Raw genomic sequence first — 26,286 nt, forward strand, 5'->3', positions numbered from 1 at the left:
TTAAGGGGAACTGATAGGGCAAATAGAAAGAATTTCTATGGTTGGGGAGTCTTGACTAGGGGACAAAGCCTCAAAGTTAGAGCCAGGCTTTTCAGAGGTGAAGTGAAGAAACACTTCTACATATAAAGGGTGGTAGAAATTCCACAAACAACAGTTGATGCTATGTCAATTGTTCATTTAAAATCTGAAATTGTTAGATTGCTGTTAACCAGGGTTACTAAGGAACAAGGGGCAAAGGTGGGTAGCTGGAGTTAGGTCACAGATCAGCCATGATCTCACCAAATGGTGGAACAGGCTCAAGAGGTTTAACGGCCTACTCCTGCTCCTATGTTTCTGGAAACCTCTGTCTTCTCCACCTTTCCTACTTTAAGATGAGAAAGCAGGTGATTGGGGTTTATCTGTGAAAAGGTGATGGGTCTGTTTGGTCTAATTTCCATTTCCTGTTCCTAAAGGATTCTTGCCTTCCAAAATTTGCATTATGTACCAGAGAATGAAAAGACTAAACCAGTCTCCATGCATTCAGCTTTCTGTGATTTTTTGCTCAATGAGATTTATCTTGTACAAACCAACTGAGCATAACTTGCATTGATGGAGTGGGAACCAGGCCACAGAAGGAGCATTCATGTCACAGTCCCTGTCAGGGTTTGTGCAGCCTGTAAAACTTTCTGCAATGTTATACCCAACTTCCTGCCATCCAGATTTCCAGAGCCTGTATGGAACAGCGACAAGAGAAGGTATAGTGTGACCTGACAAGAAGATTTGTAGGGCACCCTTAACATCAATAAGAATGGCTATTTCCATCTCCCATCCTCCACCTACTGTAACCCTCAGCTTATCCAGAACTCTCCTCCCATGTTTTATCTTGTACCAACTCACCAAGTCTTCTTAGAGAGAACCTTCCAAACCCATGACCGCTGCCATCTAGAAGGACAAGGGGAGTAGGTACATGGGAATACCACCACCTGGAAGTTCTCCTCCAAGTCACTCACCATACTGACTTGGAAATATATCATCATTCCTTCAATGCCGCTGGGACAAAATCCTGGAACTCCCTTCCTAACAGCACTATGGGTGTATATCTACACCACATGGACTGCAGCGGTTCAATACAGCAGCTCATCACCACCCTCTCAAGGGGAATTAGGGATGGGCAATAAATGCTGGTCTAGCCAGCATGCCCACATCCCATGAATCAATAAAAAAAACCAAGTCCCTGTGATGTGCAGATCAGAGTTAGGTAACTAATAATATTAAGTCCAGGGGCAGTTTAATGCACAGATCTATGAACTAATACCAAGGGGATAGTTATCATTTAAATATAATATTTTGCAATACAATTTACTTTATTATTAGCACAGCATGTAAATGTTCATCTTGCATTTTATTACATATTTGTGTTTTAATAGAGGTGGGTTTGGGGGTTTGATGGTGGCTTCTGTGGGGTGAATGTTCTTGGCACCTATTCTTAATTGGGAGTGATTAAATGTTAAGCTTTAGTATGTATATTTGTGGAAATAGTAAACACATACATACACACAAACAAATACATGTACATATGCAGATGCACTAATATAGATATGTGCATGCAAGAGAAATTATATTGTCTCCAAAGGTGATCACTTCAGCTGTACAAAATATAAGCCCTCACAACCCTGCCAAAGAATGATCACATCCAAACACAGTTGGCTTTCTAATACTCTGGACAACATACTTCACCCAACTGCTATGAGCTTCTATTAAGTGCATTAAATTATATCAACAATGAACTTGTTGATTTTCAAGTATAGCCTCCAATTGACTAGACATTTGATCCAGATTTGAACCAATCTGTTTGGCTTTTTCTTCTACATTTTCCCACATAATTACAGTGACAATTTCTCACGAATACTTCATCAAAGGTGACTTTTGAAGACATATGTGTCAATGTTTTATCAGTCATATTGTAAAGGTGTGTTAATGTCAATTACATTGTTATGGTTAAGAGAAGCAGGTGATAGGTAATCATTGTCTTTGAGTGCATTTAAATAGGGTATAGCTGGGACACTGGGTGTGGGAGGAGAGCTGTGAAATTGAACAAGTCAATAAACTCTCTCTTGCTCTCTGTCTTGGTTTTGGCTTCACCAGCTGGCTTGGATACCAATATGTTTCTATATTAGTGTAAGTTAATTCTTTATTTTTCATGATTAGACAATGAGAAGAGTTTGGAAAGATGCTAACTGTAGCTTGTTTTGCAAGAAAGCATCAAAAAGGTTGCCTGGTTAATTTTTGTGAGAGACAGTAATTTAAAAAGTTGAAGGAAGAGAATGAAGCAAAAGAGAGAGAGAGAAAGTATTTTTATTCAACACTTTTAAATTTATTTCAGTATGTACAGTTAATGCTAAAGTAATATATCTATTTCTGATGTTTATATAACAGCATCACTCTAACATTAAGAGTTGCTTTGACATCATAATGTGTGAACTAACTTGTTTAAGGTCAGCTCAGAGAGATTGAAATTTCCTTGGATCTGCTGAGAATCTATGGCTTAATAATATTCAGGTCAAATTAAGTTATTTTTCTCACTGCCCTTGAGAAGGTGGTGGTGAGCTGCCTTCTTGAACCACTGCAGTCCATGTGGTGTAGGTACACCCACAGTGCTGTTAGGAAGGGAGATCTAGGTTTTGACCCAGCAACAGTGAAAGAATGACAATATAGTTCCAAGTCTGGAGGGGAGGGGAGTTTGCAGGTGGTGGTGTTCCCACGCATCTGCTGTCCTTGTCCTTACAAGTGATAGTTGTGAGTTTGGAAGGTGCTGTCAAAGGAGCCTCGGTGAGTTGCTGCAGTACAGCTTGTAGATGGTACACACTGCTAGCACTGTGCATTGGTTGTGGAGGGTGTGAATGTTGAAGGTGATGGATGGGGTTCCAAACAAATAGGCTGCTTTGTGCCAATGGTATCGAGGTTCTTGAATGTTATTGGAGCTGCATGCTTCCAGGCAAGTGGAAAGTATCCATAACACTCCTGGCATGTGCTTTGTAGATAGTGTCCAGGCTTTGGGAAGTCAGGAGATCAGTTACTCTCCACAGATGAGTTACTCCCTGACCTGCTCTTGTAGCTGCAGTATTTATATTTATTTATAGTATTTAGTTATTGAAATGCTGTTGCTAATTATAGTTAGTTCTAATAATTCAGGACAGTAAGATATTGGGATAATATTTTAGTGTAAGACACATGTTCATGTGATAGAAATTATATAGCACTTTTCTCAGAATGTCAAAACATGGCACTGCACTTCATAGCCAATGAAATACTTTTGAAGTGTAGTTACTGTTGTACTGCACAAAACTCAGCAGCCAATTTACACAAAGCAAGCTGTTTGTGGGAGCTTGGAGAAGGGAAAGCTAAGAGCAGATTTGATAGAGGTGCTCAAAATCGTGAGGGGTCTGGATAAAGTAGATGGGGGGAAATTGATCCCATTGGTGGAAGGATCGAGAACAAGAGTGCACAGATTTAAGGTAATTGGCAAAAGATGCAATGGTGGCAGGAAGAAAAACTTTTTCACGCAACTAATGGTGAGGATCTGGAGTGCACTGACTGGGAGTGTGGCGGAGGCAGGTTCAATTGAGGTATTTAAGAGGGAATTGAATTATTATCTCAGAGGAAAATTGTGCAGCGTTACAGGCCGAAGGCGGCAAGTGGCACTAGGTGAATTGTTCCTTTGGAGAGCGGGTGCAGATAGGACGGTCCGAAACAAGAAAGACCTACTACTGAGCAATGGCGGACAAATAAGCATTTGACTAAGTATTGCAGGAACCTTGTAGAGCACCCTAACCTAAATAAACACTCTAACTAACTCTACTTTCTGTACTGTAACAATTCCGTGGTTTTGAGAAACTCCAATTGTACCATGATTCTGGCAGAGACCTTGCTCTCTCTATATATTTTTATATATACATTTAATTTAGTAGTCTGTCGTGCACACATAGATAAATAAGGCCAAAATATCCATTAATCTATTATTAAGCATCAATCCCACCACAGTACAAGCAACAATCGCAGCAGAGCGAGTTACCGGACTCTCCTTTGAGGTTTCAACTCTTGTCAAAAACTCCTTCCAGTTTCATTCGCTGCGCAACACTGTCGGTCTCTACAAAAATAGAACCTCCACAACTCACCGGCAAGCAAGCAATGATTATTAAATCCAACCTACAAACTCTATCCCAAATAACTGCGCTTCGGTCTCGGCAGCGCAGACCGGTTTTCCTGTTCCAGCCTTCACATGAGACTAGGCTCAAAGCTCCTCAGCTAATCCCTCTCGGGGGGGAAAAGTTCTGCATTCAAACCTCAACGGGGTGTTTGTGTATTTCTGTTCTAGTTAGATATCGCCAGGCACAAACACACACTAGCTAACAACGCGTTCATCTTTCTCATCGGAACTTGGAGTCGATGTTCAGCGATCAGAAGTAAACATGTATGGGTTCAGGCAGTGTTTATTTAAGGAGAGCCCTCCATCATATCGCACGTTTTCTGGGAGCAAGTGGACTCACTGGGCTATTGAAAAATTAACAGATTGCTCGCGATTGTAGAAAGTGCAAAGAGACAAGGAGAGACTGTACTTTCATTCTTTATTCACTGCCTTCCTCTAATGCCACCACCAATCTGTGCTCTACTCTTGTTAATTCCCCCTCGGTTATCGTGTGTCTGTTTCCTGTTCCCTTCTCTTTTTTACCCTGGTCATCATTCTGAGTTCATACGCGTGTAAATCTATGGATTTCTAATATCACACCTTTGCAACTTGACACTATAACGTTGAGCCGCTCATTCGCCTTCCTGTCCCCATTCTAACAACTCATCTGGCGGATTTTCCACTCCAATCCGTGCTATTTCTACATTTATTCGCACACCGCTTCGCCCATCGCAGCCTGCAATCAGAATAACACTGACCTCGGGTTAATGTTCTCCTGAGCCTGGCCGCCTGACCCCTGCATGTGCTTTCGCGTTTTGTTGTGTCAGTCCAAACAGCGCTTGGTCTTGGGGTTTATTTTGCATGCCCGTTTAGCCTTTCTTATTGCGTTGGGGTGGGGTGGGAGGGGGGTGAAACTGGAACTTCCTGTGTAGATTCCACAAAGATGTCGATGATTTCTTAAGCCTGTGGCTGCTTCTATCGGGAAAAACGCCTAAACATTTCAGTAAGCTACTTCACGGTGACTGAAACAGGAAATTTGGATGCTTCATTCTAATTCTGGTTCAAGTTACCCCGTGGAGTTTGGTAAGTAGAACACTTTGGCTCACTCTCCAGGCGCTAGCCATGGTTCTAAGTGAATATAGCCCGACAAACTTCAGAACAGTGGAATAATTAATTAATGCATCTTCCCTGCAGTCCAGCACGGAGGGCTATTAGTGACTATCTCCTATTGATGCGAACCCTCACCCCCAACATTTCCTCTACCTCTACCATTTCAAAACCCCTTCATGATTAGAAAGACCTGCGTCTGGACATGTATTGGTGATGCTTACACACAGTATACACTCAGTGTATTTCAACGGTGAAACATAAATCGAAACTGCGTGTTCATTAAATCATGAAATTCTAACGGCTGCTGACTTTGTCAAAAATAAATCATACACTGTGTGGAAATGAAACTTGATTTACCGCCGGCTTCCCCCCTCCCCACCAAAAAAATTTAGGGTCCTGTAGAATGATATTCGCATAACAACAGCAGATCCACTTCATAGATCCAGCAATCGATACTTAAGTAATGAAAGTGGAGTCTTTCGGCGATAATGTGACACCTCAGCCGATCCGTCACTTCTTAAGGTCCTGTGGACAAAAAATAAAGCAGTCCAGCGTGATTTGTGAGGGTAAATCTGCTGCTTGCTGGGTCTGGTAGCTATCAATGAAGTACTTCACACACAAGTGATCTATGTATACATTACAAGATCGCAGACTCATGTTCAAATCTAACAATGTGGTTTGCGCTCTCCGGTGTCCCATTAAATCTTTCCATTGTCAAACTACACTTGACAGCCCATTTACTGTCTCGGTTTGTTCGAGTTCGCTCTCAGTTACAGTAACTTCCAATCACCGTTCCATCCTTTTTATGTTCAGCACCAAGTTTCCTGGAAATGCCGAAGTAGCCATATCTCTTTGAAACTGATTTCCATGTCAATTTCACAACTCCTGCCTGCTCGGAGAGCTCTCTGTAATTGGGCCGATCCAACGCTGTACTTTCGAAATTGGCAGGTTGCAAGATGTATACATTAACTGATGGCATGCTGTAAGTTTAAATGTTACATTGCAACGCTACTGCTACCAACAGCTGATCCCTTGAGCGCAAACTTTGTTTTTGTTTCACTGCATGAGAAATAGGAACTTAGAACAAGTGGGGGAACTTCGAACTAGGGGACATAGTTACAGAATAAGGGGACACTCATTTAAAACTGAGCTACGAAGGAATTTCTTCTCTCAGAGGTAGTGAATGTCCGGAATTCTATACCCTAGAGAGTTGTGGAGGCTAGATCACAAAGTATTTAAAGAGAAGGTTGATAGATTTTTGAAATATCGGGGAGTTGAGGACTATGAGGAGCTGTCATGAAAGAGGAGTTGAGGCCTGGGGCAGATCAGCTCTGATCTTATTGAATGGCAAGGCAGGCTTGAGGGGCTGAATGGCCTACTCTTGCTCCTATTTCTTATTTTCTTAACTGGAACTGCGACACCTCTTCTCAAGACTGCTCTGCCTTGTCTTCCAATCTCAACTCCACTTCCCTGCCGGATCCCCTTAATCCTTGGTTTCCTTAAGGTTCCTATAATCTCTTAATCTTCGACCTGAATATACTCAACCACTGAGGTAGAGAATTCCAAACATTCACAACCCCGAATGAAGACATTTCCCCTCATCTCAGTTCTAAATGGCCTACCTCTTATCTTGAAAGGTTGTCCTTTAATTGTAGACTTTGCAGCCAGAGGAAGGAGCCTCTCAGCATCTACCTTATCAAGTCTTTTCAGAGTCTGACATGTTGCAATGAGGTTATTCTTTTAAACTCCGGGGAGTATGGTTCCCTTCTACTCAATCACTCTCTCATAGTGCAACCCTCTAAAGCCAGAACTCAATCCAATGATCCTCCATTGCACGCTAAGGCAAGTATGTCTTTCCTCAAGTACAGAGCCAAATACTGGATACAGTCTTCCAGTTGCGGTCTCACCAAAGCCCTCTACAATTAATTGCAGCAAGGTTCCCTTACTCTTGTACTCCACCCCACTTGGAATAGAGACCAATGTGCCATTTGCCATAATTGCTAGCTGTACCTGCATGTTCACTTTTTGTGTTCTGTGTACAATGACACCCAAATCTTTTTGAACACCATTATTTTTAAATTTGTTTTTCTATTCTTCTTACCTGAATAAATAACCTCGCATTTCCCCCACTTTATACTCCAGCGGCCACTTGCTTAGCCTGCAATATCCCTGTGCAGATTCCCTGTGTCCTCAGAACCCCGTCATATAAAATGTCAGTGGGGCGAGATCTGCATTTGCAGGTTTGAAATCGACACCAGGCAGCAAAAGAAAAGTTTCCAGCACCAATTATTCCATGCAAAATGGTTTTTTTTAATGGAAATAGGGAGTTTCAACTATAGTTGGAATTCACGCAACGACATTTCTTTTTTTTAGTACAGCCTAATTGTTGCAACAAGCAACAGTTACTTGGACAGAAACAGAATTACCTGGAAAAACTCAGCAGGTCTGGCAGCATCGGCGGAGAAGAAAAGAGTTGACGTTTCGAGTCCTCATGACCCTTCGACAGAACTGTTGAAGGGTCATGAGGACTCGAAACGTCAACTCTTTTCTTCTCCGCCGATTCTGCCAGACCTGCTGAGTTTTTCCAGGTAATTCTGTTTTTGTTTTGGATTTCCAGCATCCGCAGTTTTTTTGTTTTTACAACAGTTACTTGGACCCCATTACTTCACAAAACCCAGTGAAGTCACGTTATGACTGGGCAGCAAACATTGAGTCTCGAATGCTATGACGTTTGGAAATGTGAAATTTAAAGTCACCATCGGGTTTTTTCTTCGGACTTGAATTTGTGTCCGACACGAAGCATCTCGCCCCAAAAGGGCATATTCTCATTTTTCAGCCAAGCGCTTCTTCCATGATGAGAAAGGCGGCGTGTTGATGTAATGTTGTATTATTTATAACGTCGTTGGGGTGTCAACGACCCATGACTTTCTGACCGCGCTGCTTTCTTAATGAGGGTTATATTGTTCCACATCGGCCATAAAAGAAACTGGTTGGACGTCAAAGTTAATTCGTTTAGTGATGGCAGGGGAAGAGAGGCACATTAACTAATGCTTCCTCACGACCCTCGGCAGAGGATGGAATTGCTGCATATTTATGCTGCTTCCAAGATCTCAGAGTAGATAGAGAAAGAAAGACGAGGGAGAGGGAGGGAGCTGGGTGAGTGTCAACCGAGTGGATCGGGGCAAAAAGATAGGCAAGTCCATCTGCTCCAGACTGGACCAGACGACAGAGACAGCTGGACAGCAGAGATACCATCGTGGAACTAGGTAGGTGGCTAATGCATACCTGCATCTGGCCGTTTAAAAATAAAAGCACCAACTGCATTGTGCTTTAGTCCCAGCTTTTCGATCCCCGCTGGAAGGCGAGGAGAACGTGCAGTGGACCAGACCCAAAGACCCGGTTTCATTGCGATAGACAACAAAAGACACTGAGTGTTGGTCAATGCGTGGTTCCGGGTTGGCACTGGAGAAGTTGGCGGTTTCGGACTCTGGAGCGAAATAGAAAAGGGATCATGAAGGGACGGGATAAAGTTCGTACTTTCGTTACCCTGTTCATTCGGTCCTACTTAACCCGCCAGAGAGGAAGCGCTAAAGCACCGTTACATGATACAGCCAGGTCTTTCTCTTTGCACCTGAATGCCTGGGGTGGCGGGCGAGGGGGGTGGGGGTCTTGTGTAAAGTTACAATTTGTGAGAGTAGAACGCACTCAATGCGAAACCTAAGTCTGGAAAGGCTGTGGAAAGATTCTATCCAAGTTTGCTGACTGTAGTCTGTAATAGGCTTTCGTCGTATAGTTCTTGTAAGAAGGGAACCCTTTTCACTTCCACTCCACTCGAGCACCTAATCTTCAGGAAGTGCTACACGCAGGCTGAGGAATTCATTTGGACAAGCAGCGTGATGTTATCTCTCGCGTTAGCCGCAGTAGCTGAGAGTTCTCCTGCTACAGGAATGTCAGCTAACTTGTCCCTTCAGCTGGTCCTGGGCGAATGAAGGTGACTTTCGCTGCCTGCGGGTGGTTGGGGGGGGTGGGTGGGGGCTGATCTTCATAAACAGATCAAACCTTCCTTGTGCAGAGGAGCGACGCCAAGTTTATTTGCTGGCAGCGTCTTTATTCCTGGCTCCGGCTGTTTTGTAAGCAATGGCTGTTTGAGAAGGAAGTGCTGAATATACCCCTGTGTTCCATGTATTGTAAATTTTCGGAAACTGCCGGTAACTCAAAGTGGCGGATCTAAAATGAGGACCGGAATGTTTATTGTGCATGATGTTTAAGCAATATGCAGAACCTGTTTGAATGTAACCCTCAGAAAGGGTCACTTTCTAGTTGTCAACAAAGTTGCATTTTAATAGCGCCTTTAACATGAACCCTCCAGAGGAGCTTCAAAGAAACGTTATCAACCAAACAGGACAGGTGAGCAAAGGTCAAAGAGATCGGTTTTAAGGAGCGCCTTAAATGATGGAGACAGAAAGGTGGGAAAAGGTGGGAGAGGCTTTTACAGCACATTTCCAAAGCTGCGGGTCCTGACAGCCCAAAACACCACCAGGCTTGGGGAAAAGGGATTGGGGAATACACGGGAGGCCAGAGGGGAAGGAAGTTGGAGTTGCAGATCGAATCTTGTAGGGCTGTAGAGCAGTTGGAGATGTCAGAGATAGGTGGGGGGAAAGCCACGGAGGGATCCCAACATTTTACATCCAAAGTGTTCGTGGGAGGCAAGGTAAGCCAGCAAGGCCTGGGGTGTGGAGTGAATGGGACTTGGCATGTTTTATCGGATGACCGTACACCTCCCTGAAGATGTTTTTTAAAATATATTTATTCATGGCACTATTGATTATCCTGTGTAAGAAAATATGTGTACTCCGGGCTGAGCTTTGTGTAGAGGTTTACGGTATCCCAGCACTGCAGAGCCATGGACTACATGTCATTCTGTTGGCAAATTTACGGTCAGGTCACCTTACATTGTCCCTTGAACCAAGTAAAGCCGGTTGAAGTACAACTTGAAAGTAACTTAAGTTCCAGGTACAAGGTGTAATTTCGCAGTTTTGCAACTTAAAGGCTGAATGAAGACTGAAGAGCAGACGCTCGCTTAACATGTCTGTAGCAACCTGTCACAACTTCTGAAGAGAAAACAGACCGATTATTAGGGACAGAAAATGTTCGCTTATTCTGGAAAGCTAGCCCATAATTTCTCATTCGAAAGCTTCCCGAATTGTTATATACTTCACTCTGCTTGCGGTCCGATTTTTCTAGCATTTGCATTTTTTTGTCACCTGCTTGTCACCATTTCACCAGAGACTACCAGACATGTACCATTCTCAGTGGCAAGTTCAACTCCGCCAGTTGGCATTCAACGTGACTCTTAAAAAGATACATTAATAAAATCAAGCACATGTATTTCCCTGGATATTGTCAATAATTTTCTTTATATTGGGGCTGCCTCGTAAACGCAAAGGTTTGCAGATATGACATTTTTTCTGGTTGGAGGTTAGCGGATAAAAAGACTAATGAATGCTGTAATACTGGATACAATGGTAAATAAATGTAATAGTTGGAAATAATAGCTCTCATGATAGACGGAATTGTTACTCTTGCAGACAACTTATGAGATGCTAGTAGCAGTCGGTGAAATATTGTACCTGGCCATTGAAATAGTTGATGCCCAGTTTAGCCAAGTTAACAGTTCGTGCTACAGCATATCACCGTGTAAAGTTTGCATCAAATTAGCCGAAATTACCGGGGTTTACAAGTGAGAGACAAAAGTTAGTTCTGTTGAAGGGTCATGAGGACTCGAAACGTCAACTCTTTTCTTCTCCGCCGATGCTGCCAGACCTAATGAGTTTTTCCAGGTAATTCTGTTTTTGTTTTGGATTTCCAGCATCCGCAGTTTTTTGTTATTATCTCAAGGTTCCTTTTTGGGTGGACCCGCAATGCACCAGTATAGTTTAAAAAAATCCATAAAGGATTGCAATGGCCCCCCCAAAAAAGTTTGTGAATTTCAGCGATGCATCCATTTACTAATAAGGTCGACTTTTCAACCATAATCCCCTTGGTCAAGTTAAAGATCCTGCAATCTTCACCTCTACTTGACTACATCAAATTAGAAAGGGCAATTAAAGAGCAGATTATATATGTTTTCCGAGGTTAAAAAAATACACTTGTTTGTGTAATGATAAACCTTTCGGATGTGAATTTTACCTCTTCTAGCGCGCCCTTGTGGCGAGTGGAAGGTCAGACAACCCGTAGGGGAATCTTCACAGGCTACTTTAAGACTGAAAAATGTACAACTATCAACAGAATATAGGATGTTTGGTAAACAGGGAAATCTTGTTTTAAAAAGTTTTTTTAAAAAATTGTGCAACAATTTTCGTGTGAGTGACAAAGATTGCAACTGATGCTGTTGGGTAGTTTCTTAGGAAAGGAGCTTGTTATAAAATTGTTTTAATTGGGGTCGAGTAGTGTACATTCTTAACGTTTTAAAAGATATGTCTCCGTTCGTGCTCTTTAACAGAATTGCTAAATTGGAATTAGGCCTCCCCCTCCCTCCTTCTCCCTTCCTCCCCCCGCCCCCACCCCCGGATAAATCGGAAAAAGAGGACAAAATTGCCGGGCCATGAAGAAAGAGCAAGAGGGTGGGAATAATTGGATAACTCTTCCAGAGAGGCATGATGGGCTGAATGGTTTGTGGGTCTCCACGATTCTATTATGTGGAACTCACTGTCATATGAAATGGTTGAGGTGAATAGCATAGATGCATTCAAGGGGAGGTTAGATAAGCACACGAGGGAGAAAGGAACAGAATTATGTGTTGATAGGGTTAGATAAAATAAGACAGCAGGAGCCTCTAATGTCACATAAACACCACATGTCAAATGGGAGGAATCGTATTTGCTGACAATTGTACAGCATATCTGATGTTCAGTATGACTGAAATCAAAGGAACTGAAAATTGTGCAGGGCTATATCTGGCAGCACAGAGATTCTGGTTGTTTTGCCTCACCGCCTATGCTCAATTTCACCCCCTGTATATTTAAGTAGCACTGAGCTTCCGCACAGGTACATTAACTTATACACGGTACCGCCTTCATTGTATTTAGTAATCATTGTGAGTGAAATGGAAGCAGAGTTCACCTTATTAATATTGAAGTCCTTGAGCCAATAAATCCACAACCTCCTCTAGTGCAGGAAAGGGTTAAAGCAGAATTCTGGCCTTTGGTGTAGTAGTAACTAATATAATATTACTGAGCAGTAACATAGCTCGGAATAGATATTTGGGATAGGTGGATGGGATATGACCAAAGTTCTAACATCACAGCAAATCATTTATATATTCTGCAAATAAGAAAGAAAGAAAATCTTGCATTTATATAGTGCTTTTCACATCTTCAGGATGCAGCCAATGAAGTACTTTATAGAAGTGTACTCATTGTTGTAATGTAGGAAATGCTGCAGTCAATTTGTGCCTAGCAAGGTCCCACAAACATGAATTGGATAATGATCAGATAGCCTTATTTTAAGGAGTGCTGGTTGAGAGATATTAGCCAGGACACCAGAAAGAGGCAACCTGCTTGTCTTCAAATAGTGTCATGGTAATTTTGTATTCACCAGAGGGCAGAAAGAGTCTTAATTGAACTTCACATTTGAAAGATGTCACCTCTAACACTGAAACACTCCCTCAGTAATTCAATAAAGTCAAGTCACTGCCTTATTTCAAATGTTGCTCTCGCCACTCACCCCAACAGAAGCAATATTGAAATATTTGGAGACAATTATAAAGGATACTACATTAAGAGTTCACCCCACATCTACTCAGATTATCTGTCTCTCACTGGTCACTTCTGGGTGGCCAACATCCCTCCTGGGATTTGTTTTATGGTTGGGCATGGCTGCCCTGCTTGTGCCTGACAGATACTTTGGGGCGATCTATCCTATGTTTCTCTGCTGTTGCATTCTCACATGTTCAGATTTGGCTGAGGAAGGGGTGGCTGAGTGTTAATTGATTAAGGTGTGGCCCATCTCGGCTACACCCCTGTGTAGTACTACAATAGATGTGAATTCTTCGTCCATGAATCAGATTAATAAATTCTTATTGAAGATAATTCATATTGGTTCATTGCAAAAAGTTAACTTTTTTAGTATTTGTTAACTGATTTGCATAACTAGGTAATACACTTCTCTGAGAACAGCTGTGTGAAATGAATTGGAAATTGACATGAAAAAGAAAATGTTTAACCTGTAGTAGGAATTGCATCTCATAGACATTGCTTTCCTAAACACTTCAGAGTTGGTCTTCTTATAGAATGGATTCAGGCCATTCTTTTAACCAATTGGAATGTGATAATAAAAAAATCTAACACTGTTCTCAACTGTCATGAATAGAAGTGGAAGAGGAGAATAACAACCAGGAAAAAAGTTGATTGTCAGATGTTCTGACAATGAAAGATCATTGATCTGAAACATTAACTCTGCCTCTTGCTCCACAGATGCTGCCTGACCTGCTGAGTGTTTCTTGCATTTTCCTTCTTTATTTAAGATTTCCAGCATCCATGATCTTTGGTTTTGCTTCATCATTAGATTGTCAGGTAAATGTGCAACTTGCTACAAAGCCAGATGATTATCTGAAAAGTATGCCTTTCAAATAGATTACCTGAGTGAACTTTTCTTGATGAATATGTGAATGTTGCCATGCCATTAAGTTACAAACACAAAGATTCAATAAGTCCCTTTCATATCTAATGATGAATATAATGACAACTAGACAAACACTTTTTCTGGTGGAAGGGCACTTTCCTTCTTGACAACCAGGAGCCTTTTTAAATCATGTTGAAAAGGTATAAAACCACAGAGGTAAAGTAGCTTGATACAAACTATCAAAGATAACAGGCCATGTGGGAGAGGAGAGGAGTGGGATGATAACATGTGAGGGCAGCATGTGTTACTGCTAGCCTCCAGCTATTAAAAGCAGTCAGCTTTCTTAAAGGAGATCTCCACTGACTGAAAGAAAACTGCTGCTGATTACCTATACAGCAATTGGTTGCAAGAAAAAAAACAAATTGAATGGTGCAACAGGCCAGAGAGAGGGCTCCCAGGTTCATGGATATGCCACTGGAGGTCTTACTGATGGATGACAATGGGTGGAGAGAGGCCATGTTTCCTCAGGGTGCAAGGAAGGAACACCCTCCGAAGGGAATGGGCGAAGGTGGGAAACATACCAGTGCAAGGAGTTTGGCCACAAGGACATGGCAGCAGTAGCAGCAAAAGTTCAATGACTTCATGCACTTGGTCAATGACAGCAAATGTAATCTCACGTGACATCTCATATCCAGCATGCCAACAAACTCTCATGCTGCTCAGTGCACCACATCACCATCATTAGCAGTGCCTAGCATTCAAGACTCGGGCCTAAGATTCAAATGTACCCTCCCCCACCCCCTTAAACACCTTCCAACATTTCCAGCTTACAGCCAGCTCTTGCAGCCTCCACATGCCTCCAGCTATTCGGCTATGGCAAACATATCACCCAAACACAGTGCAACACACTCATTGACATTCTGTTTCCTCTGAAAAGAAGCAATGATTTATAAGACTTATGATGAGGGCTCATCAGGCAGCCAACATGAGCTTATGTTAAACTATGCACAGTGAACATATGTAGTAAACCATCATCCATTGCACGAGCACGCTGTGGTGATATCATTGTAAGTATAATGCCAGGCATAATAAAATTGAAGCAAAATTACAGGTAGGGGCAGTAGAATACTGGGATAATTTCTACAATGACTTTTACTGTCATTAAATAACAGAACAAGCTTGGGAACATAGGGGACACGATTCTTCACTTTGGGACAGAGTTCCAGCAGGATGAACATTCCTTCCACCTCTCTAAATTCACCCCACTGCGATGGTTTTCCTTGGTTACAGGTCATTTGCAATGTCCTGTGGGCACACAGAGTAATTCTTACCATCGAGAGGGAATGAATTCAATAGTAACAGTGCAAAGATGGGGGAATCGCGATGAGCGCAGTTGGAACTCTTGCTGTGATATTAGAAGAGGCAGCAAGGGGCGTTGAAGCAGTTGAAACCTCCTGAAGACTGCATCAAGACTTCAACTGATAGTTTCAGCTGAGAATAAAGCTTACAGCAGGTTAGCACTAGGCTTCAGTTGGGGGAGCTAAGGGACTTTGCCTCCACTTTCTAGGGCCTACCACACCTTATACATGGCAACTGGGAAGTTGAAGACTCTTAAAAGAGGTTGTCACTTCCCTCTAAGGTTCGGACCCATACTCTAGGTATCAATTACCCAAAACAAACTTTGGATACAATTCCCACTTTATGTGGAAAACTTTTATTAATCCATGAAGTAATAGTATATACTTACAGCACCAGTTGCTTAGTAAGACTCTCGTGCCAGAGATCATTCCTGGGTGGTCAGTCCACTGAACAATTTCTTCCACATGACTTCCCGTGACTGACCAAGTCACACTTCCATGGCTGCAGCCACAATATTCATGTGGGCTGTGGACTTATACCCCATCTGACCCTGGCCCTTGACATAAAATGTAACACCTCGAATCGGGTCATCTGATTGGGTTTCAGTGCCTTATCAATCCCACCATGACTTTGCAAGCATGGAATAGGGGAGCAACTAGAACGGAATAATCACATGCCATGGGATGTCGCTACTGGGTGTTTGTAATGATCCCACCAGATAAAACACTGTACTGTTGTGGTTCAACATCTTTCACTGCCTTCTCCAAACTCAACTATCATTAAGATTAACTTCCACCACATGTGTATTATAGTTATTATTACTTCATACAGTTTCGGTTATGCTGCAAGTTCTCACTTACAGTTGTTTGTTGTGTTCCTGAAATTTGCAACTTTAAGTGAAACAACTGTAAGTGAATCATGGGTTCCCATAGGAATCAATTTTAAACCTGAATTTAGGAGTTGCTTTGGAGATCTCTTGCCAGAAAAACCAATGTACAAGTTGAAATACTGTATTGTACATGTGCAGCACTGTGCATTCTTAGTTGGAAAACTTTCAAAATAAAATAAATCACTGGATATAACAGAAATACTGTATAAATTATAATTAAATAAAACTAAAAACAAGCCCTGAGTAGCACAGCTTCTGTGTCTCACCCACAGCACTTCTGAAACTCTACTCAACCTTTTGCTTGTATTCCATTCCCACTCTGTTCTCGCTCCCTTTCTCACATTTCCCGCTCTGTTTCTACTTCCCAAACTCTATCTCCTTTCCAACCCCATCTGTCTGCCTGACTCTCTCCTTTCCAACCCCATCTGTCCGCCTGACTCTCTCTTCTTTCACTCTGCCTGTCTCCCTCTCTCTCTCTCGTCTTTTCCACTTGGTCTCACCCCCTCAACCTCACCCCCAAACCAGCCTAGGGCAGTGACTCAACAATCTAAGGTTCTGGCCAACTCCCTGTCTGAGCTGCACCTGAGCCCAGAGCCAGGGCCTCTTCCTGACAGTTTCAGGGGGCAGAACTTTTGTCCCAGGCCATGGATGGAGGTGGGGGTCCGTGCATGGAGTCGAGGGCCCTGCTCCCTACCCCCCAGCCCTCCCAGGATTACTCACACTTCACCAACTGCTCGGCACATGGTAGCTTCCTGTCCTTGCCCTACACTCCTGCTCCCGGATCTCGGGCCTCACCTTTGCCCCGTAACTTCAGCCTCTGGTGAAGGTGGTGGCTCCAGAATCAGAACATGGTGGTGGCAGCACATGGGGGCATTGCCAGAGTATAGATGACGTAAAACCAACAATGGTGATGCAAATTGGAACAACAACCTCTAAAAAATAAACAACTTTAAAACAAAATGGCATTAAATGGGGTCGTGACTTAAGGTCAAAACTTATTCTATTTACAAATATTCGAACTTCCTTGTTTTTTTTGTACTTTCCTGCTCCTCCATCTGGGGAGACCAGATTGATTCACTTCTGCTTTTCCTTCTACAGTCCCATTCCTCCCTCTCGTGGTACCGGAATGGAGATTGTGACCGGAAGCTGTCAGGGTCTGATTACCTCAGATCCTCCTCTTCTTGTTCATCTTACTGGGATTTTACAGGTGGTAGTGGCATTGGTATCATTTACAGCATCAGCACTGTTAACATTATCATCCCCCTGTTGTGGAATTTGTAGGAGCTCTTCACAATCCCATGCTATTAGCAATATTTGACCCACCATGCACATAACAATTTCCTGTTGGTGAAATGCCTTGCTTTGGGACATTGCCAAATTCATCTGGTTAATTTGGAAGCACTTTACCCACTTGGACAACTGTACTGCATATACCAGAGGGCTAGCCTTGTCCACTATGCATAGAGTCCATTGTACAGGGGTTCACAACTACCTCAATAGTTTTGCAGGATCACCTATGCAAAATTCCTGCAGCTTTGAAAGAGTGTAGGATTGAAGAGAACACAAACATTTGCATGTACTGGACTAATTTGAACTTGTTTTCTTTAACAAACCTGTTTCAAAATTCTATACTCTATGTTTTTAATCAAAAAACAAATGTATTCCAGGGATACCGACAAACCAGTTCAATGTGTTTTTTTCTCAACAAAGAAAGGTTCTTTAAACTCTTACCAAAATCCTTTAACTATTTAAGACCAAGAACTCCAATGGTCCCCCCAAAAAACTTTTAACTTCTGTTAAATGTCACTAACCCAAGACCAACCTGACACAAGATTAACCATAATCACTTCCAACAACCAAAATTCAGGATTCGTCTCCGTTCGTCCCGATGTCCTCCACACTCCATGTTCCTACCACCTGGTGAGCTCCACACACTGGTCTGCACCACAGCTAGTTATATGTACTTACAAGCAGAAATACAAGAGATGTTAACAATATTTTACAGCAAAACAGGAAGACAACAGATATCAAAATGTCTTATTGAAGCAAGGTTAATTAACTTATGTTACGGAGAGGGAAGAGAGGCAAACTGAACTTCTTTATTTTTCTTGCCATCTGTCCACAAGCAGAGGTGTTTTAATTTTTTGAAATAGACCACGGCATGTTTCCCCAAATCCTCTGTTTGTGAAGTCAATTTTAAAATGACTCGCAGTAAACTCTCATTAGTGCTAAATCAAAAATATTGTTTATTCATACATTCAAATCTGGGGTATGGTCATCACAACTACACACACACACACACACACACACACACACACACGAGAAGGAGATAGGAAATGAAAGAGTTTCATAACTGGAATAACTTAAAACAGAAAAAGAACCAAAGATGGGGGTATTAATTCATGTGAATGTTTAAGTCCAGAATGTCAGAGTCCAGTGAGGATTCCTTCACATTGGAGTTAAAGTTCAGGTGGGTTAGTTAGCTGAAAGCAAGAGTTACCAAAGTACTTCAAAGCAAGATGCGATTGGTATGCAGAGACTTATTTTGATCTACAGGAATTTTCCAGAGAACCAGGTATCTCGGAGATTTAGAGTTGAGGCAGGCTTTGTTGTCAGCCTGGAGTCCTGCTTTGGTGTTGACAGGCTGGATTACAGCAGATTGTTCTGGAGGCCCAGGAATGTAACATTGAAACTTTCCAAAGGCCAAAGGGGTTTAGGTATGTGATGTTGCCCATTGATGAGTTAGTTTCAGATTAACAATTAGATTCTATGGCTGGAATTTTCCGTCCCCTTTGGCGTTGGGCGTCATGGCGGATGTGAATAGACAATATGGTGGGAAGGCCAAAAATTGGTTTCATGATACTGTGAAACCAGTTTGCATCTGCCTGCTCCACTGTCAATAGCGGGCCGCGTTTCCCACCACCAGACATCGGGAATGCCATCTTAATACATCTGCATATCAACATAAGCCCTTCTTGCTGGAATCATCCCCCCATGCTGGATCATCTGGGCACGTTGCTTAGCATTTGAAAGGCATGCATCAGGCAAGCTGAACTTTGAAGGGAACTTGGGGATGAGTGCACACTAATGTTGCGTAGCGCTTGCGAGGGTCGCCCGTTGGACTTCAAGGTTGAGATGTTGCACATTCAGGTGAGGGCACAGGCAAGTTGCATTTTCCCGGCTGGCTGACAATGCGGTGCTGGGGCAAGGGCTACACTGTGGTTGGGGTGAGTTGGGGGGGGTGGGGGCAAGGCAGCATCCTGTGTGGTGAGTTGGGGTGTGCAAGGACTGCACTGCGTCTGAAGCAAGTTGGGGGGCAAGGCACAAGCACATGCAGGATGGGCGGTAGGAAAGCAGCCATGCTTTAGGGAAACCTTGTATAAAGTGACCATTCCTCCGCAGCCGAGACAGTTCAGATGCAGCCATGTTGACATGCTTGGAGTCAGGCTTCTAGCTTATCTGCCCAGTCAAGCAATACAGAGTCATGAAAGTGCCACCAAATGCTCCAGAGCTTTTCATCCCTCAGGCACATTTTAGTGAACTACAGAACAACTGAACGACTGGGTAAGTTCTATGATCTCCTTGCTAAAGTTGGCCATGGAGCAGTCACTGATGGAGGTGCTCACAGTTCCTTGCAATGTCATCATCCTAGTTTGGACCAGTCTCCCTGCATGGTTCAAGCTAACAGCGCAGCCTTGCATTGAGGGTTAGGAGACTGCCTGAGCTGAGAGCACAGAATGCAGTCGAGAGGACGAAGCTGCTGCCAATTGGGCAAAGGTGGGTAGGGTTTTGGGCAGCCAGGCAGCTCACTAATCTCTGGCCATGCAAGTGGTTGTCAGCACTCTCCGGGATGCGTTAAGGGGCATTCAGGCTTAAGCAAGAGAGGTTCCTAGAATACCTAATCCATGCATCTCTCTGTTTCACCTGTAAGAGGAGTACATCAGGAGCATGGAGCCTGGTGACCTAGCTGTATGCCTCAGGCTTACAGAGAGCAGAGATGAAGGAGAAGAGAGCGATAGAGGTGCCTGGCTGGGCAGACGGTGGAGAATTGCCCTCAAGAAGAAGGGGCAGCTGGGCGCCCTAGGCATATGGCTGAAGAGCCACAGCAAGCCATAGCTGGTCAGCACCTAGCTAGACCCAGGTTCTACAGATGACACTTGCCATTCTTGCAGATGACCAAGAACCAGTGTTGCTAAAGACTGCTTATCCAGGGAAATGGTCAGTCACATCCCGCCACCTGCTGCAGGATTTGGCGCCACGGGGACATGGAGGCACTTACTGACAGTGGCCGTGAAAGCGACCATGGTGCTCAATTTTTACACCAGTGGCTTCTCTCCCGGCTCCACAGGTGATCTCTATGGGATATTGCAGGCGTTAACACACAAACGCATCCAGGAGGTCACGGACACCATACTGGCGAAGGTACACAGCTTTGTGCATTTCGCCCAGGATCAGAAAAGCCAAGAAACATGAGCGCTGGGATTTGCCCAGACCTTAGGTTTTCCACAGGTGCATAGTGCCATTGACTGCACTGTCATGGCGCTCAGATCCCCATGGCAACAAGCAGTCAACTACGTCAACTGCAAGGTCTGCGACTACCACAAACACATCCTGTAGGTCTGCGCATGGTTCTCAGGGAGTGTCCACGACTCCTACATTCTCAGTAGGCCTCAGATCTCTGACATTTTCCAGGGCCCACAGAGGTCCTGCAGGGTTGGCTCTTCAGGGACAAGGGCTATCTGCAGAGGATGTTGCTGATGACGCCCGTGCGGCAGCCTCAGAATGAAGCAGAGGAAAGGTACAATGAGGATTCTGCAACTCACACTTTCGTACAGCAAACCATCAGAATGTTGAAAATGAGGTTCCGGTGCCTGGACCGGTCTGGTGGAGCCCTGCAATACAGCCCACAGAGAGTGTCACGCACCGTCGTCGCCTGCTGCGCCCTTTACAACCTGGCACTGCAACAGGGGGAGGAGTTGGTTGAGGAGGAGATGGAGGAGGTGGACATCTCCTCTGACGAGGACATCAATGGGCATGAGGGTGAGGAGGCCCTCGATGGTGAGGATGATGGCGATGAGGCCATAGCACTGGCCAGATGAGACAGGCACATTTGGGAGCTTCCATAGCTGCTAGATTCATGAAGGAAGATGCTGACATGCAGTTAGGGACACCATAGATCCTAACATTGTATCTGTGAACATTTGACTCCTTTCTGGCTGATTTGTGATAAGGTTCCTGTCATGGAGACGCAGTGGATGCCCATAGTCCCTAAATTCCAGGAGGATGATGACATCATGTGGTGGGGACACTCCATAGGTCGTCACACAGCTTATGTGAATGTCTGACTCCTGTCTGGCTGGTGGCAGATCGCTTGCTCTCTGTGACAGGGTCATATCATGGAGATGAAGTGGGGAAACTTTACCTTCTCCTGATCCTATGGCATCCTTTGTGGGCTGAACCCTTTAGGATCACACTGTCACCAGACACAGATGCTGATGAGATGGGGGCCAGCCGCATCTCAAAGATTCTGAGAGCACACAGAGAATGAGTGAACTCTGTGCTGCCGCCCCAGGACAATCTGGCAGCAATGATAAGCCTCATCGAGGTGCAAGCATGACTGATGTGCCCAGTAACTGTGAAGACACACCATCAGTGTGCTGGGAAGGCTGGACAAAGCACAGGGAAGAGGCTCTGGACTGAGAAGCCTGCCTTTATCTTATGCAGGGACCAAGGTTTCATATCTGATTTACACGAACACTGCTCATCAGAACAAGGAGCCATATGCAAGTAGACATTCTTGGGAGTTTATTGACAAAAGTGAATGCCATTTACAAGCGATTAACACCTGTGCTCAGCTGTGCAACTGCATTTTCTTAACTTTCCTAACACTGGCAATATATCTTGGTGCTCCCCCAAACAAGCACAGCGGAGGTGGGGGCAACCTTCTGTTTGCTACATCCCATCTACGTAGATCTCAATAGGTGTCCTCTGAGACTGGAGGGTCCCTGCCTGTTTTCGGGGACATGCTGTGTGGCAGTGGCACCCTCCGCGGTCTGTGGAGCTGGAGCTGCTGGTGTCAGAGACAGAAAGGATTCAGATGGGTTGGACACTCACGGGGTCACCTGGGTGGAAGGCCCCGGGGGCGGGTTACTCCTGCTGACCCTCCTCCCTATGGGTGCCCCAGAGCCCCTGGCTGCCCCACACCCTTCTCACATTGACATTGTTGGAGGCCAACTGTGGCATCAGTGACGGAGTTCAGCCCATGCAGCAGTGCAGGAGCGATGACCTGGACCAAGGTCTCCTACCATTGTTGGCATGCTGCATTATTACCTCGGCCTGAAGGCAGATAGACTCCTCCATCGTGCCTTGCAATCTGAGGAGTTCAGCAGACATCCCTTCCTGATGTTCCTGAGCTTGTCTTTGCAACTCCAACAACTGAGGTGACCTAGTCCAGCAGCTCCTCCATCTAACTCGGACTCAGCTGTTTTCTTGTCTCTAGCAGTCCTCCGAATGTTGGAAATCTAAGAAGTCCCTGCCAGCGCCTGCTATGGATCAGACAGTGTGTTGTGCCCACTAGACTGTGACCTTGAGGCTATTCTAAAGCCAGGTTTCACGAAAGTGTGTGTCTCTGCACTGCGGAGGGTGTGGGTAAGCACTGTGATGGGGCTTCAATGAGGGTTTCATCAGATTCTTCTTCTGAGGTTTGTTCGGGGCTGGAGTCGAGGACCTGGGTCATGGACCTCCACAGTTGTTTCCCAGGTGTGCCTGTGAAAGCAAGGAGAGATAATTAATGTATAGCAGGGGACAGTGGAACAGGGGAAGTGACTAATATCATGGTTATCTGTTGGATGTTGCACCACTGGACCCTCACTTGGTAGAGCACAACTGGCCTCACCATCAGCACAGGAATGGTCCAGATTGTCGCCAGACAGCTGGATGACTCTATTTGCAAAGACCCTGAGGACCTTGATTTCAGGCATTCCTCCACCAGCCTGTGACTTCTCCCTTTTGTTATGTGCCAGCTTGTCCTGCATAAATACGGATGCAGAGAGTAAGCAGGATGCCTACCAGGCCTGATGAGAAGGAGCCTGGAATGTGTGGGGGGTGAGTGGTGCCATGGACAGGATGAGGACATGATTTGCAGGACAAATGACGGTGTGTATGAGAGAGTGAATAGTGATGTCCCTTGCACTGGCAGCGAATGAGCTCCCTGTGGATGTGTGATAGGTTTGTGAGTGTGTGAGTTGAGAGTGATGAGAAGAGTGACTTACCCTGGCAAAACAAAGGAGATCATTCATCCTCCTTTGGCACTGATTGGCTGTCCACTTTTTCAGGGTGTTGGGGCTGACCACTGCTGCCACCGCCTCCCATGTAGGATTGGTGACCTTGCTTGCTGTCGTTCATCCAGAGCGGGGACAGAGGACATTGAGGCGGGTCTACACTGCATCCAGTAGGCTCTCGAGGGAGGCATCGCTAAATCTGGGGGCAGCATGTTTCCTCCCTTTGGCAGCCATCAGTTCCCAGCAGCTTCCTATCCGCTGAAGAGCGCTAACTCTTTGCAGAGGCAGCCTTTTAATATCGCACCAGTTCTCTGATGGCCTGAGGTGATGGTGGGTTGGGTGAATCAGAGGACACCCCACCAGCGACCAGATGTTTCCCAGAAATGCATAGTGAATGAGGTGGGAATGGGACAATGCGGTGTGAAAACCCAGTATTGCAGCCAGCAGGTGAAACATCATTTTTCCCGCCCGCTATCACAAATGTGGGATGATTCCACCCTATCGGCAGGATTTTCCGCACCTGCCCACTGACACGATCTTGCGGTCCCACCGCAAGTCAATGGACTTCTGGCTGGGGCGCTGCCTTGCCCAGCCTATGTTCCTGATCAAAATCCATTAGGAGATAGTGACTATTTGTTCATCCACACCTATAACGAGCTCCGAAGGCTGTCTCTCTTTGTTACAAGAGCTGTTCCAGTACAGCTACAACAATGGCATCTACCCGGCTATTTAGAAAATTGCCCAGCTATGTCCTGTACACTAAAAGCAGGACAAGTCCAACCCGACCAAGGTTGAGCTTTGTCCTGTAATTAATGTTGGAAGTTTCCAGAACTGTAACCAATTTGCAAATGATGTAATCTGTAGTAGCTGTGGCTTTGGTCCAGAAAGTCAAATTTTGGTTTGAACAGTTTGTGATCTCTTTCATGTCTTATGGACATGACACTTAAGTGGGAGGAGAAGGAGTGATAGCGACCAGACAGCTAAGCCCTATCACCACCCCCCCCCCCCCCCTCCCCCTCTTCTCCTACTGCAATTTACATGTAACAAGCAGTGAAATAGCAGCTTGGAGAAGTCTTGGTAGTGTAAGGAACATATCTTTTTATTTTTCTTTATCTCTGTGGGACTATAGTTTTAAAAATTGGATTGTGGCTTTAAAAACTACTATGGCTGTGGGTGAACACTGGAACAAGGTGTGGAATATACAAAGTTGCTATTTCCTGGAACAGAGTGTGCCAGGTCAGACAAAACAATGTCAGAAAAGGGAACTGCCTAGCAACAACATTTTAGCTGTCTCCTGATTAGGTGACCAAGGTTTTGTGTTATAGCAGTGAGCAGATAGACTCTAGCCTGCAAAGAGAACACACCTAAAACCTCTCTCTCCTGTGTGTGTAAGATTCCAGTAAATCTACAAGGCTAGCTAGCAAGCTTTTTCTTCATTTCTCTGTAACCTACTCTCTCTGAAAAAACCCTGTCAAGAGGAAAAGGGGAAAATCACCAGTAGAGACATTGAAAAGCAAGTTTTCAACCAGTGAATCACAGACTGAGAGTGGTGGGAGACCACCTTGTGTCATCAACAGCAAACTGCAAGGAATTTGGAAGACATCAATCAAAATCAACCCGCTTAATCCTGTACTCTAAATTGGTGCTATTAACTGTTTTATCTCACCCTTAAAATCCATGTTTTGTGTGTCTTATGTATGTGTCTGTTTGTAAGGGGTAGAGTTTAAGTTATAGAGTTAAAAGTTGGCAGCTCATATTCTTTCTTTTGCCACAGGTTACAGACAATTTGTTTGGTAAACAGTTATTTACTTGTTAAACTTACAAACCCGGTGCTCGTATTCTGTTAACCCAAATTAAAGAGTTAGGTAGAATTGGGCAATTTGGTTGTCTAATCAAACTTTTCACAATTGTCACAGCTTGGGGAACAGTGGGGCTTGATATTACAGCGCACTATCCCCAGTAAGTCGTGACAGAAGGAACACTGAGGAGAATCTGTCCACGGCATCTAGGACTTGTAAGGGACATTCCACCCAGAGATTTTCAACCGTCTAATGACCTGCCACTCCATTTCTTCATTATTCCAAACATAATATTATCTTTAAACCAAGAAGGATATTTTAATATCTGCTTTAATTATTATAATTTCATGTTGTTAGGTCCCACTTTCCTTTGTGGGATCAGTTGCCCAGTTATATAGCCACACATTCTGCCACACAAGTAAGTAAAACATTTACAAAGCTCTAGTTTGCTTCATGACAGGCTTCACTATTGTTATTTTAAGTTCATATCTCTTAAAAACCTGCTGAAAAATATTTAATGTAGTGTCTTCACCTTGTTCTCAGGCATTAGTTTTTCAGAAGCTGAGCTGAAGTTTATGATTCACAGGAGGTTTCAGACATTATAATAGGACTTAAATTGAAATGAAAATTGTAAACTTGATCAGCACAAGAGCTCTGAGACAGAAGGGTACCAAATTCTGGGCTATCGTCAACACTTCCTTGATCGGAAGGCCACAAAAATCAGGAGATTTTGCTTTCAGCGTTACTTAATTTCATGATAGCAACCACCATCCCAGTGAATCTGTATTAATCTAGCAGATGGTGTCCACTTTCAAAACCATGTTAGACCTGCAGTATCCTTTCTTATCTTGACTTTTTGTGTCAATTCCACAAAATGAAGGCAAACTAACCATTCTATGTTGCAAGTACTATGAATTTGTTTGGGGACCAGTTTGCTGTGAATTCTGCAGCTCTCAATCTCCATTGTTTAGTCTGTGAATATATTGTTGGTAAGGTGGAGATAACCATAAAGAAGGATCGCAAAAATAGCAAGGTGATTCTCAGTCCCAAGTAACTTCAAGG

General features: G+C 44.1%; 1 protein-coding gene across 1 annotated transcript in view; it reads left to right on the forward strand.

The window, feature by feature from the left end:
* Positions 1-8,391: 8,391 nt before the first annotated feature.
* nos1 (nitric oxide synthase 1 (neuronal)) overlaps positions 8,392-26,286 on the forward strand; it is a 111,507-nt gene continuing 93,612 nt past the window's right edge. Inside the window, exon 1 of the mRNA XM_041202639.1 lies at positions 8,392-8,541. The gene's annotated coding sequence lies outside the window, so the exon portion shown is untranslated. The remainder of the gene's footprint in view (positions 8,542-26,286) is intronic.

Source organism: Carcharodon carcharias, chromosome 13 (genome assembly GCF_017639515.1).
Source record: "Carcharodon carcharias isolate sCarCar2 chromosome 13, sCarCar2.pri, whole genome shotgun sequence".
NCBI lineage: Eukaryota > Metazoa > Chordata > Chondrichthyes > Lamniformes > Lamnidae > Carcharodon > Carcharodon carcharias.